At 48.2% G+C, this 12,581-nt stretch overlaps 1 protein-coding gene and 1 non-coding gene across 2 annotated transcripts in view; one reads left to right on the plus strand and one right to left on the minus strand.

Moving 5' to 3' along the window:
* pkia (cAMP-dependent protein kinase inhibitor alpha) overlaps positions 1 to 12,581 on the minus strand; it is a 110,707-nt gene that overhangs the window by 56,123 nt on the left and 42,003 nt on the right. The window lies entirely within an intron of this gene.
* LOC145347162 (U2 spliceosomal RNA) lies at positions 9,371 to 9,562 on the plus strand. The gene has a single exon (XR_013887809.1). It is a non-coding gene; the product is annotated as a U2 spliceosomal RNA (small nuclear RNA).

A 12,581-nucleotide genomic window follows, 5' to 3' on the forward strand; every position in this document is an offset into this window, starting at 1 on the left:
GCAACTTATGCCCTCAAACATTACTTGTTTTTAAATATGAAGTATAAGGTGGCACAGCGGTTAGCACTGCTGCCTCACAGCGCCAGGGAGCCAGATTCAATTCCCGACTTGGGTCACTATCTGTGCAGAGTCTGCAAGTTCTCCCTGTGTCTGTGTGGGTTTCCTCCAGGAGCTCCGGTTTCCTCCCACAGTCCAAAAGACATGCTGGTTTGGTGCATTGGCCATGATAAATTCTCCCTCAGTGTACCCGAACAGACACCAGAGTGTGACGACTGGAAGATTTTCAAAGTAACTTCATAGCAGTGTTAATGTAAACTTACTTGTGACACTAATAAACAAAATAAATAAGTTCAGAATATTAAATCTATACATGTTTATAAACACACCAGGATGTCTAATACAATGCTTAATAATTGGCTGTAATGGCAGAAATCTCAAGGCAATATTACACTGTGAATGGGATTTTTCAGCCCCACTCCACGGTGTATTTAATAGTGGTGAAAGTGACATGCTGTTGGCTGGTGGCAGAATCTTCTGATCTCACTGATGTCTATGGGTTGCATGCTCCACACCCTCTGTTGCTCGGGGGTTTTGCTATCAGTGGGACTGGAAGATCCAACAAGCCGAAAGGACCATAGCATATGAATAAAATTCAAACATTAAAAAATCCTGTTCCATATATAGGGTGGGGATGGCAGGCTGGGTAGCAATTCAATGCATGTCAACAGAAATCAGATTTTGGACAACTTCCTGAGACTTACTGCCACATCCTTGCATAGTGATATTTTTCTCACAATCATGTGACACCATTGATATGGGATTGAAGGTGTAGAGCATCATTTATTCTGTGACAAAAAATTCTGAGCATATTTTGCAGTGATTATAAAAATGTGCGATGAAGTGATTCTGGCTAGTGTTTAGTTCACGGTGTAGCCATTGGCTGGAACCTTCCTCTTCAGAGACTGAGAGCAGCAGCAGGCAGGAAAGGTGGAGTGGCAGATCATCCACATGCCTTATGTATGCATAGACATGCAGCATGCCATATCTCATGGCAAGGCAGGTTGGGATTTTTCCACCCCGCTGTTACTTCATAGATTCATATTTCCAGATCATAGCAGCCCTACAGTGCAGAAGGAAGACATTTGGCCCATCGAGCTTGCACTGGCCACAATCCCACCCAGGCCCTATCCTCATAACCCTATGCATTTACTCTAGCTAGTCCCCCTGACACTAAGGGGCAATTTAATATGGCCAATCCACCTAACCCTCACATCTTTGGACTGTGGGAGGGAACCGGAGCACCCAGAGGAAACCTATGTACCGAGGGGAGAACATGCAAATTCTACACAGACATTGATTGAAGCTGGAATTGAACCCGGGTCCCTGGCGCTCGGGGGCAGCAGTGTTAACCACTGTGCCACCCAGATGTCATGTTTAAATGGCACTCATGCACACATTCGCTCTCTGCAACCCAGGAGTTGTGGTGAGTGATGGCCCTCAGAAGAGACAAGTGCTGTGACTCGAAGTTCAATGACGTGACACTGGCAGCTCTGCTCCAAGCAGTCAAGGACTAAAGGCCATCAACCTCACTGCCAAAGATTGGGAGGAGGTCACCAGGGATGACAGCACCAACGGTTTCCAGAAAAGGACCACCAGCTAGTGTAGAAAAAGGAAGAATGATCTCATTTGATCTGCCAGGGTAAGTCAAACTTCTCCTCAATCTTTACTCACACTGTTAAGAAGGCCATCAGACATTTGCAGGGTTACCATCCACAGGGATCTCACACACTACCAGCAAAGAGATATTGGCCGCAATTCTCCCATTGAGACCTGCAACTTTTCTGGCTGGTTGCAGTTGGAGATGTGTGTTGCCAGCCTTGTTCCAGGATTTCTGCATGCACCGGGAATGCGTGCGATCTCCCAGAGCCGGCAAACAGTCGCCAGTCAGACCATGCTGGAAACCGGCAGAAAGGCAGGTAAATAATTTGCATGTGTTTTTAATATGTTTTCAACGTCTTTTAAATGTAATTATTGGGAATTTATCAATCCGGATTGAATCTCCCATCCCGCCAGGAGTACTTCATTCCGGCAGGGTTCAGATTAACTCCCCATGTTCAGGGAGTTAGCAGAAGACCCCACTGAAATGAAGCGGGGGGGCATTTGGGGCCCCCCAAGGGGTCAGGCAGTGGGGTGTGGTGCCCTCTGGGCATAGGCATCCTGGAAATGCCAGCCTGGGCCCCCTGGCACTGTCCAAGGGGCAAAGTGCCCATGCTTGGGGGCACCTTGGCACTGTCCATTGGGCATGGAGCAGTGCGAAGGAGGCAGGAGCTATTGTGGGCAGGACCTGGGGCAATCAGTGGGATTGAGGAGTCCCACTGCCAATCTGCATTAGGATTGGTCTGGGATGGAGGGAGGGCAGCAATTGGGGTGGGCTGGGGGTGGGTGGGTGGTCTGCTGGGGTGAGAGGCGTGTGGAGTTCGCTACTGCTAGGGGAGGGTGAGCTGTACATCAGGGTGTTCTGGGGCGGGGGAGTTCAGGGCTGACCCAGGAATTGCTGTGGGGGAGGACTGAAGGGGCAGCACTACAGTGGTTCTGGGCTGGTCAGTGATTGAGCTGGCTAGCAAACAGGGAGTCTGATAGATCGGGGCTACTGCGTATGTGCAGAGTTCCAGAATTGTCAGACTTTAGTGCGAATAGGCCTCCCTCCAACGGGTTTTTAATGATATTCACGACTGGGACCTCTGCAGTGCACAGAATGTGGAGATTCAGGTGAGAAACTGAATTGACAAAACAGTCGGGGTCCAGAACAGTTTTCCTGCCAATTCAGCGCTTTTGGGAGAATCGCAGCCATTATCAATGACTCTTTCTCATGCATCAATTTACGTCTTTATTTCTTGTCACATCCTGCACAAGTCATGTCTTCAGCCCTTACACAGGTCCATTCAGCATACACACAAGACAGGCAGATTTACCATTGGTTTTGGCATCTATCCTGCTCAGTCTGTCCATCTGTCATTATGTAGGAAAATATTACCAACAACAACAGGGAGAGAGAGATCCCAGACCAGAGAAGGGATGCCAGAGCTCAAATTATTTATACCCTTAGAGCAGAACATAAGAACATAAGAACATAAGAAATAGGAGCAGGAGTAGGCCATCCAGCCCTTTGAGCCTGCCCCGCCATTCAATAAGATCATGGCTGATCTGTCGCTGCTCAGTTCCACTTTCCCGCCCTCTCCCCATAACCCTTAATCCCCTCTCTTATCAAAAACCCATCAACCCGCGTCTTAAAAATATTTAGCGAGGCAGCCTCCACCACTTCAACGGGCAGAGAATTCCAGAGATTCACCACCCTTTGAGTGAAGAAGTTCCTCCTCAACTCCATTCTAAACCGCCACCCTTTTATCTTGAGGCTGTGCCCCCTAGTCCTATTGTCTTTTTTGAGCGGGAAGAGTCTTTCCACCTCTATCCTATCCATCCCATTCATCATCTTATACGTCTCAATGAGGTCTCCTCTCATTCTTCTAAACTCTAACGAGTACAAGCCCAGTTTATTCAGCCTCTCCTCATAGCTCAACCCCCTCAACTCCGGTATCAGCCTAGTAAACCTCCTCTGCACTCCCTCCAAGGCCAAAATATCTTTGCGCAGGTGCGGCGCCCAAAAATGCACACAGTACTCCAGTTGCGGCCTCACCAATGCCCTATACAGCTGCAGCAAGACCTCCCTACTTTTATATTCAATCCCCTTCGCTATGAAGGCCAGCATCCCATTCGCCTTCCTGACCACCTGCTGCACCTGCAAGCTGGGTTTTTGCGACTCATGCACAAGGACCCCGAGGTCCCTCTGCACCGTCGCCTGCTGCAGTTTTTCGCCTCGTAAGTAATAGTCCTTCCTACCATTTTTCCTACCAAAGTGGACCCAAAAGCAGGCAGCAGAGCTAATCACTAATTTTCTCTCCTCACCATTTCAGGCACTAGCAATAAAAGGAGGAAGGACACCGACATCCAGCCCCCAGGCCACCTCAGATAAGGATTTTGAGGACCCAGTGGTTGTAAAATTGTCACGGAGTTCACCTACAGCTCCGCCAGCGCAGACACATGCACCTGAGTGGGACTGGGTTTTAGAGCAGGCTCATGGTCACCAGCTGATCAGCACAGCACAGATTCAGGCCCATGGCGGGTGGAGGCAGAGACAGCCAAGGTCACTGACACTCAGAGGACTGCAGGAGGCCAGGAGTCTGAGTCAGATGATGAGCCTATAGAATTGGCCCTCAGAAAGATGTTTGAGCTCCATGGACAGGAAGGCAGGATTGTTAGAGGCCATGACCAGATTAGAATAGAGGATGAAGGAGTCCATCCACATTCAGCCTGATGCCATTGCGCTGACATGCCGACAAACTGAGGCCACCATTGGAAGGGTTTTGACCGTCATGGATGCCTTGGTCAAGGAGTTTGTGCCGGGTATGTGCGAGGATATGCACATCATTGTTTCAACCATGAGAACATTCTAGCAGTGACTATTGGAGGCGATGGCCTGGTGGGATTATTGCTAGACTATTAATCCAGAAAGTCAGCCAATGTTCTAGTACCATGGTTTGAATCCCATTATGGCAGATGGTGCAATTTGAATTCAATAAAAAAAAATCTGAAATTAAGAGTCTACTGATAACCACAAAACCATTGTCAATTGTTGGAAAAACCAATCTCCTTCACTAATGTCCTTTAGAGAAGGAAATGCATTTGAACACCGAGATCCCTCTGCACCTCAGAATTATGCAGCCATTCTCTGCTTAAATAATACTCTGCCTTTTATATTCTTCCTGCCAAAGTGAACTTTCCTACATTATATTCCAACTGCAAATTATTTGCCCACTCACTCAACTTATCTATATTCACCTCATACACCAGCTCCACAGATGCCACAACCTGGAAACCAAGATAGAGTACTCACCTTCCAACCATTATCTTGTAATTGAGTCTGTGTCTACATATGCCTTGTTTGTGAACCCAACTCTCCACTCACCTAATGAAGGAGCAGCGCTCCAAAAGCTCGTGCTACCAAATAAACCTGTTGGACTTTAACCTGGTGTTGTGAGACTTCCTACTGTGCCTATCTATATCCATCTGCAACCTCCTTATGCCTTCTTCACAACATCCTCTCCAGCTATCGTCTGTGCCACTTACAATTTTAATTGCCATTCCTTCGTTCCCCTTATTTGAGTCATTGGTATGAATTGTAAAAACTTGAGGTGTGATGACAGATCTCTGCGGCACGCCACTCATTACATCCTGTCAACCAAAAAAAGACCCGTTTATGCATGCTCTGTTTCTGCCAGCCTGCCAACTTCTATCCACGCTAATGTGTTATCCTATGTTACACATGTTTAACAGTTAACTGACTGTTTGCTCATCCAGAAAGGATGCCAAACAAACAGGCTTACAACACAAAGCAGTGAAAATGTTGAGAGAGTTGGTGAAGAAGCAGAGTTAAGTACCTTCACTATAAATATGGAATTTCATACAATTTGAATGGATGACGTTGCTGCGGGGAACCTGCAGGTAAGGAGGGGATGGAGGATGATTGGGACGGCTACTGATCACATTCCAGGGGAAGGAAGAGAGTCTGATCATGGCAGGGATGGGAACCTGAATGGACAGATTTATGAATGGAATTCTGGGAAAGATAGGCCTGAATTACAGAGGCAACAACTCACTGAAGAACTCTGGGGAGAGAAAGGAGATCTGGAATGGGGGAGGTAGGGAGATGTTGTAGTTTGGAAGGACAGATGGATCAAAGATAGGCGTTTTTGAGAAGATTTGGTGATGGTGATTTTGAAAAGGAGGGAATAGTTTCTGAGGAGAGGGAAACATGGATGTCAGCTAGCATGGACATCAGGAAAGGAAGTCAGGTTATCAGTAGCTAAGTGGAAGTGGGGTTTGGAAAGCAATTGATGGGTCTCAGGCAAGGTGGCCTCAGAGAGGACACAGTGAGATTGGTGCTAAGTGGGAGAAAGAGTCAGATTCAGGAATAGAGTACGGTGAAACGTTTTGGGAAATCCTTTGGTCAATGGGAAGAAGTAATGCAACGGAGGCAGCTTGAACTCAAGCTCAGTGACAAAGGTGACTGCAGGTTCCTCACATGAGTTGGATGTGAAAAAGGGGCCAAAAGTTACAATTAACTTTAGTGACACAGTGGTTAGCTCTGCTGCCTCACAGCTCCAGGGACCTGGGTTCAATTCCTGGCTTGGGTCACTGCCTGTGTAGAATTTGCACATTCTCCCCGTGTCTGCGTGAGTTTCCTCTGGGAGCTCCGGTTTCCTCCTACAGTCCAAAGATGTGTGGGTTAGGTTGATTGGCCATAATGAATTGCCCCTTAGTGTCCTGGGATGTGTAGGCTAGAGAGATTAGTGGGATAAATGTGTGGGGTTACGGGGACAGAGCCTGGGTGGGATTGTGGTCAGTGCAGACTCGATGGCCCGAACGGCCTCGTTCTGCACTGTAGGGACTCCATGACTTTATGTTCCAGGGTGATCCTAGAGTCAGGAATGGTTTTGGTACAGGACAATTCAACAGTGTGTGATGTAGCCCGGTGAGGTCTAGCAATTCAAATCTGCGCTCCCTGAAATTAACGCAGCATAGAGGCTACAAGGAGATCAGAGTACAAGCAAGTGATGAGCATGATGCAGTTGGATGTGCTGCTCTAGAGGAGACATTGACAAGTGACTCAACGGGCCCTTTCAACAATGTCAAAGAGACTAGCTATGGATTTGAGATAGTGGCAGGAAACTAATAAAGCAAATAAATTGTGGGGTTTGAGGAGAAATAAATGGTGACATGACTGGGTAATGGGAAAGGCAGAAGACTGAAGAGAAGGGGTTAAGATAAACAAAAAATGGGAAATGCAGACAGCATATGCAAATTAAATATGTTCTCGTTATAGGGAGCAATTTTATGAGAAAGATTCTCTGTGTCCAGCTAGCGTGAAAAAGGGGAGTTTCAGATCCATTTTTTGGGCGAGTCTTTACTCCCAATTTTATGCACTTAGTGGGCTAGACTCTTTCGAGCCAGTAGACGCAGTAGGCAGGGCTTAGTTCGCCAGCCAGCTTGATCAAGCAGCAGAGGGAGCTATTGCGCATGTGCAGACTGCTGTGACAGCAGGACGGCGGCCCGGCAGAAAGAGATCTGCCAGACCTCTGCTGCTGCAGCCGCCTCAACCCACCTTCCCCCCAACTGCTGCGGAGGCCCGCAGCCAATCACGAGGCCCATACCGCCCATAAATATCATCCCAGCTGTCCCCTCACTGCCTGGAGTGATCATGTTCCCCTCTATACCAACTGTCCGCAGAGCGGTAGTGAGCCCTGCCTCCCCCCGTACCGACTGCCTGCAGAGCGGCAGTGGGGCCCTGCTCTCTCCTCTGACAATCACACCTGCAGAGTGGCAGCAGGGCCCCCCTCTTTGTTTGGGACATCTCCCCCTCCTTAGGCTCCACTCCTTTAGTCCCTGCTCCCAAAAGCCCAGTCTCCTGGCACTACCCAGTGGGCATTGCCAGGCTGGCACTGCCAGACTGGTATTGCCTAAGGGGCATCTCCCTTGCCCTCAACCTCTCCGGGGGACCTCAATGGTCTCTGGTTCTACTAGTAAGTGCAACACAGCAGGTGTTTTCCTCACCGGGGAGAACCTCTCCTGGCGAGGCTACGAAGGCAAGTGAGTGTGGACGATTGCATCCTGGACTCACTGCTGCCATGCAAATGATCATTTAAATAAAGTTAAATAAATTATTCAGCTGGAAGTGGGCAAGAGACTGACCACGCCGGATTTCTGGTGCCAGTAAGATCAGGAATGCCAAGAAATCAGGAGTGATCCTGATTTCTCAGATCTTGCACAATTTTACCATTGTTGGGTGGGGCGAGCCGGTAAAATCATGACCATAAAGTTGTGTGGCACTGTGTTACAGCACAGGGACAGAATATAGGTTTGCATTCACATTTCCCGAGTAGAGGAGTTCCTCATGTCAGCTGGATGGTAACATAAGATGCTTCCGATAGGAAGAAAGAGGGAGTTTGATGATGGCTCACGGGCTGCTTTCATGAATAACTGGTTAAAAAGTAGCTTTGCATAAGCTTGTCTTTGTACAAAAAGGTCTGAAGAAAGATAGATAAATGAACTACTGATCAGCTGAGTGTGCCTGGGAATGTTCATTAAGCATAGTAATTTAACTGAAAAAGTAAATAAACAAAAATAAACTAAATCTCCTTGGACATAATACGTTGCAATTGGCCCTGTTTTGCAGTGGCAGATTTGGAGGTGAGGGGGAAGGGTAGTGATGAGGGGAAAATGGGACAAGGCTTTCCACTGCATTCCCGCCTCTAGTGAGGTTTCCCAGGTGACCAGGGAAGCAGATTCCCTACCAGGCAGGCAATTTAAAAAGTAAAACCCCAGTTAAGGAAAAGTTTACTGGCACCTCCTCCCCACCCCCCTCCTCCATCCCTGCAGCGTGCTGCTTTCCCTCCGTGTAATGTTTAAATATTTATCCTCGAGCATGCCTCCATTTTGAGGTGAGCTTATCTGCCTCAGCAGCAGTCACCTCGTACAGTCTCAGCTGGGACTCTAATCAGGGCCTGCAGCTTTGACAGAGTAACCAACAATGACAGCTAATAGAGATGGCCAATTAGCAGGCTGCGCTCAGGGAAAACAGCTCCACTGTACTGGCTCCCATAGTACAGGCTCAGGAGTCACATTCAGCTGGGGTCCCAAAGTCCGGTCCAATAAGTCACAAAATTAGCACGATAAAATAACACTGGATTTTAAATTAAACTCTCCCTTTGCAAACGTTCACATTTACATCTCCCCTTCCTGGTAAATGCATTGCTATTACTCCCACTTCAACCGTCAATGTTTCTCTATTATCCAACAGCTGCAGGCCAAATTCAAATAGGAGCAGCCAGGCTATGTACATTTTTCTCTCCCCTTCATACAGGAATCTATCAGATATAAATTCTTCCAGTTGACCAGCTGAGAACTGACAAACACTACGCTGCGGAGGCAGATTAGTAAATGGAACTTGAAGCAGTGACTTCCTCAAGTCAAAGGTTAAATGCTGGATTTCTGAGCCAGCCAATAATACAGCATTATAAATCTATGTTAATCCATTCCTGCCACAGCCAACTTTTATTTCAGAAAATCAGTGTTAATGGGTTATTGAGAGAAAACAGGCTTCATGGGCTCATTGGCTGCTTTAACTTTCACAGAGTTGTATTGCTGGGTAACTGGATCAGCCTGTCTGAAATAAGCAATGGGCCTCTTTACTAACAACATAGTCAGCATCCTGATTGTCATGTTAAGGAGCATGGGTAAAGGTTGCAACATGAACGTTGCTTCTCGGCCTTTTGGCTAAGATCAAGTGTAGTATCGACATGCTGTACTTGGTAGAAGTTACTAGGTTACATTTCAGCTTCATTTGAAGCAATTTTTTAAAGCCGCATCTCGGCCTTTTGGCTAAGATGCAAATGAGATCAAGCCTTGGAGGAGGAGCTACACCTACTCCAATCAGCTTGGATCATGTAGATCAAGCCCAAGACAGGAGGTGAGAGCCCTGTCTTGTCAGCTTGGATCGAAAATGTCCCAACTTGTTGGGACTCTGAATTGGATTTGATTTGATTGAATTGGAATAAAGAATTGAAAAAAATTACACCTTGGGTACTGGTGATCCAATCAGGAAACAGGCAGGAAAACATTAAAAATCTATTTACTTTAAGGAGTCAGCAAGAATAGGAGTTCTCCTTTTGGTTCCTCCAAACAACGCCTACTTCTTCTGGGCCAGCCTCACCCCGCCTCGCACTCTGCTGGTGTCCATTCTCACCCCGCCTCGCACTCTGCTGGTGTCCATTCTCACCCCGCCTCGCACTCTGCTGGTGTCCATTCTCACCCCGCCTCGCACTCTGCTGGTGTCCATTCTCACCCCGCCTCGCACTCTGCTGGTGTCCATTCTCACCCCGCCTCGCACTCTGCTGGTGTCCATTCTCACCCCGCCTCGCGCTCTGCTGGTGTCCATTCTCACCCCGCCTCGCGCTCTGCTGGTGTCCATTCTCACCCCGCCTCGCGCTCTGCTGGTGTCCATTCTCACCCCGCCTCGCGCTCTGCTGGTGTCCATTCTCACCCCGCCTCGCGCTCTGCTGGTGTCCATTCTCACCCTGTCTCGGACTCTGCTGTATCCAGCCAACTGACATACATGAGGTTAAAGTGCAGTGGGAACTGCAGTATGTCCTTAAGAAATCACAGCATGCTATTTTAATATGAGTGTTTGGCTGAGCAAGAGTTAATGTGGGATTGAAGAACAATACCTCCCACAGTATGATATAGAGAGTTACTGATAGTAGATTGTTGAAAGTTCTGGAAGAAGCCTGCACTGAGACAGCATGGGCAGTCGTCATGGGTTAACAATAAATGGCTGATGTTTAACCGTACGAGCCTCAGAATCTCTCCTTCGAACACCAAATATTTTCAAGAAGAAGCAATAGAATAGAGCCCAGAGCTCAACTTCCAAATTCTAATGAAGTCAGGGCTTCTAAATTGCGGCCTTGGGAGTTTTGCTCTGGCACTCCTGACCTCATCTCTCCTGTCTTCCCAGCTAGCTGCTATTGAAATTAATCCTCTGTCCTAGCCTCGACCATTCTAACTTGCAGAATCTTCCAGCTGTCTGTCACTCTATTAGTGACACTCAATCTGTGTCTTAAATTTGCCCGTCACAAAGCTAAACTGTGCCTTCTTCTCCTGGCATCCAGTATTGTTTTAAATTCCTATCATTGCACTAACCTCCAGAAGATAACCCAAATGAGCCTCTGCTTTGTGAAGGTAAAGGAACCATGACTGTGATTCTCCCACACTTGTCCACAACATTTCTGTCGGGTGGGGGTGGGAGATGTGTGTTGCCAGCCTTGTTCCGGGATGTGTGCATGTGCACAATACATGCGCACCTCCTAGAGCCGGTGAACGGTCACCGATCAAATCACGCAGGAAACCAGCGAGAAGGAAGGAAGTAATCTGAACTTTTTTTACTATGTTTTAAATGTCATTCAAATCTATTTATCGGGAACTTACCAGTCCCAATCGAATCTTTCACTCTACTTCATTCTGGCACGGTTTAGAGTTGCTCCCCACATTCATGGAATGAACGGGAGACCCTGCCGGGATGAAGGGGGCACAATCGGGGTCCCAGGGGGTCAGGCAGTGGGTGGGTGGTGCTTCCTGGGCGTGGACACCCTGGCAAAGCACCTGCGCCCAGGGGGGCACTGTTGTGGGCATGGCCTACAATCGGTGGGGGAAGGGGTCCTGCTGCCATTCTGCAGACAAGATCAGTCTGGGATGGAGGGAGGGCAGCGACTGGGGCGAGCTGGGCGGAGTGGTCTGCCGGTGGGGTTTGGGGGGGAGGCCTGACTCGAGGGGGGTGGTCTGACCCCAGGCAGGGGTGGGGCAATGGGTTGTACATGGGGCGCTCCAGGAAGTTGGGGGGGGGGGGGGTTAGGCCTGGCTCAAGAATTGTTTTGAGGGCTGCGATTGGGTTGTGGAGGGGGGCTGGAGGGGCAGCACTGCAGGGGTATCGGGCTGGCCAGCAATCAAGCTGGCCAACAAACGGGAGTCTGACACATTGGAGCCAGTGCACATTTGGGTGGCACGGTGGCACAGTGGTTAGCACTGCTGCCTCACAGTGCCAGGCAGCAGGGTTCGATTCCCAGCTTGGGTCACTGTCTGTGAGCAGTTTGCACAATCTCCCCTGGAGATTGTCTGTGTGGGTTTCCTCCAAGTGCTCCAGTTTCCTCCCACAATCCAAAAATGTGCAAGTTAGGTGAATTGGCCATTCTAAGTTGCCCTTTAATGTCAGGAGGACTAGCTAGAGTAAATGCATGGGGTTATGGGGATAGAGCCTGGGTGAGATTTTGGTTGGTGCAGACTTGAGGGGCCGGATAGCCTGCTTCTGCACTGTAGGGATTCTACGATTCTAACTGTCAAACTCCGGTGCGAATAGCACCCTTTCCCACACATCCCACCACCAACCCCACACCCCCCGGGGTTTTTAAAATTATATTCACGACTGGGACATGTACAGTGCACAGAATGCGGATAGTCAGGTGAGAGGCTGAACTGACAAAACAATCAGCATCTAGCACAGTTTTCCCACCATTTCAGCGCTTTTGGGAAAATCGTGGCAATGTGTGTCAGTCTGCAAGGTGGAATGAATGGTGAGGCTGAATGGAAGGTAGCCACTGATGTTAACTTCTCATTAGCAGAATGGATTCTTGTTATCAGTCGTATAGGAAATTGCAAAGGAAATGCCACCTCCGTTTTCACAGACCTCACATTAGTTTTATATTGATTAGACTGACAAACACTGCTCAGAGGGATTTACATTTAACAAGGAAATGCTATGTGGTCTGTGTGATGAGTTAAAAGAATCTGGAATGTCAGTATCAATTATGACCCACCAGGCCTAGTGAGAACGACTTTGCTTCCTGGCATCCACTGGAATATCTGCAGGCTTCCATCACTCAATTATTCAAATCGTTACTTTGCTTAGATGGACAGCT

This window comes from Carcharhinus amblyrhynchos, chromosome 8, assembly GCF_965287045.1.
Source record: "Carcharhinus amblyrhynchos chromosome 8, sCarAmb.v2.hapA, whole genome shotgun sequence".
Classification (NCBI taxonomy): Eukaryota; Metazoa; Chordata; class Chondrichthyes; order Carcharhiniformes; family Carcharhinidae; genus Carcharhinus; species Carcharhinus amblyrhynchos.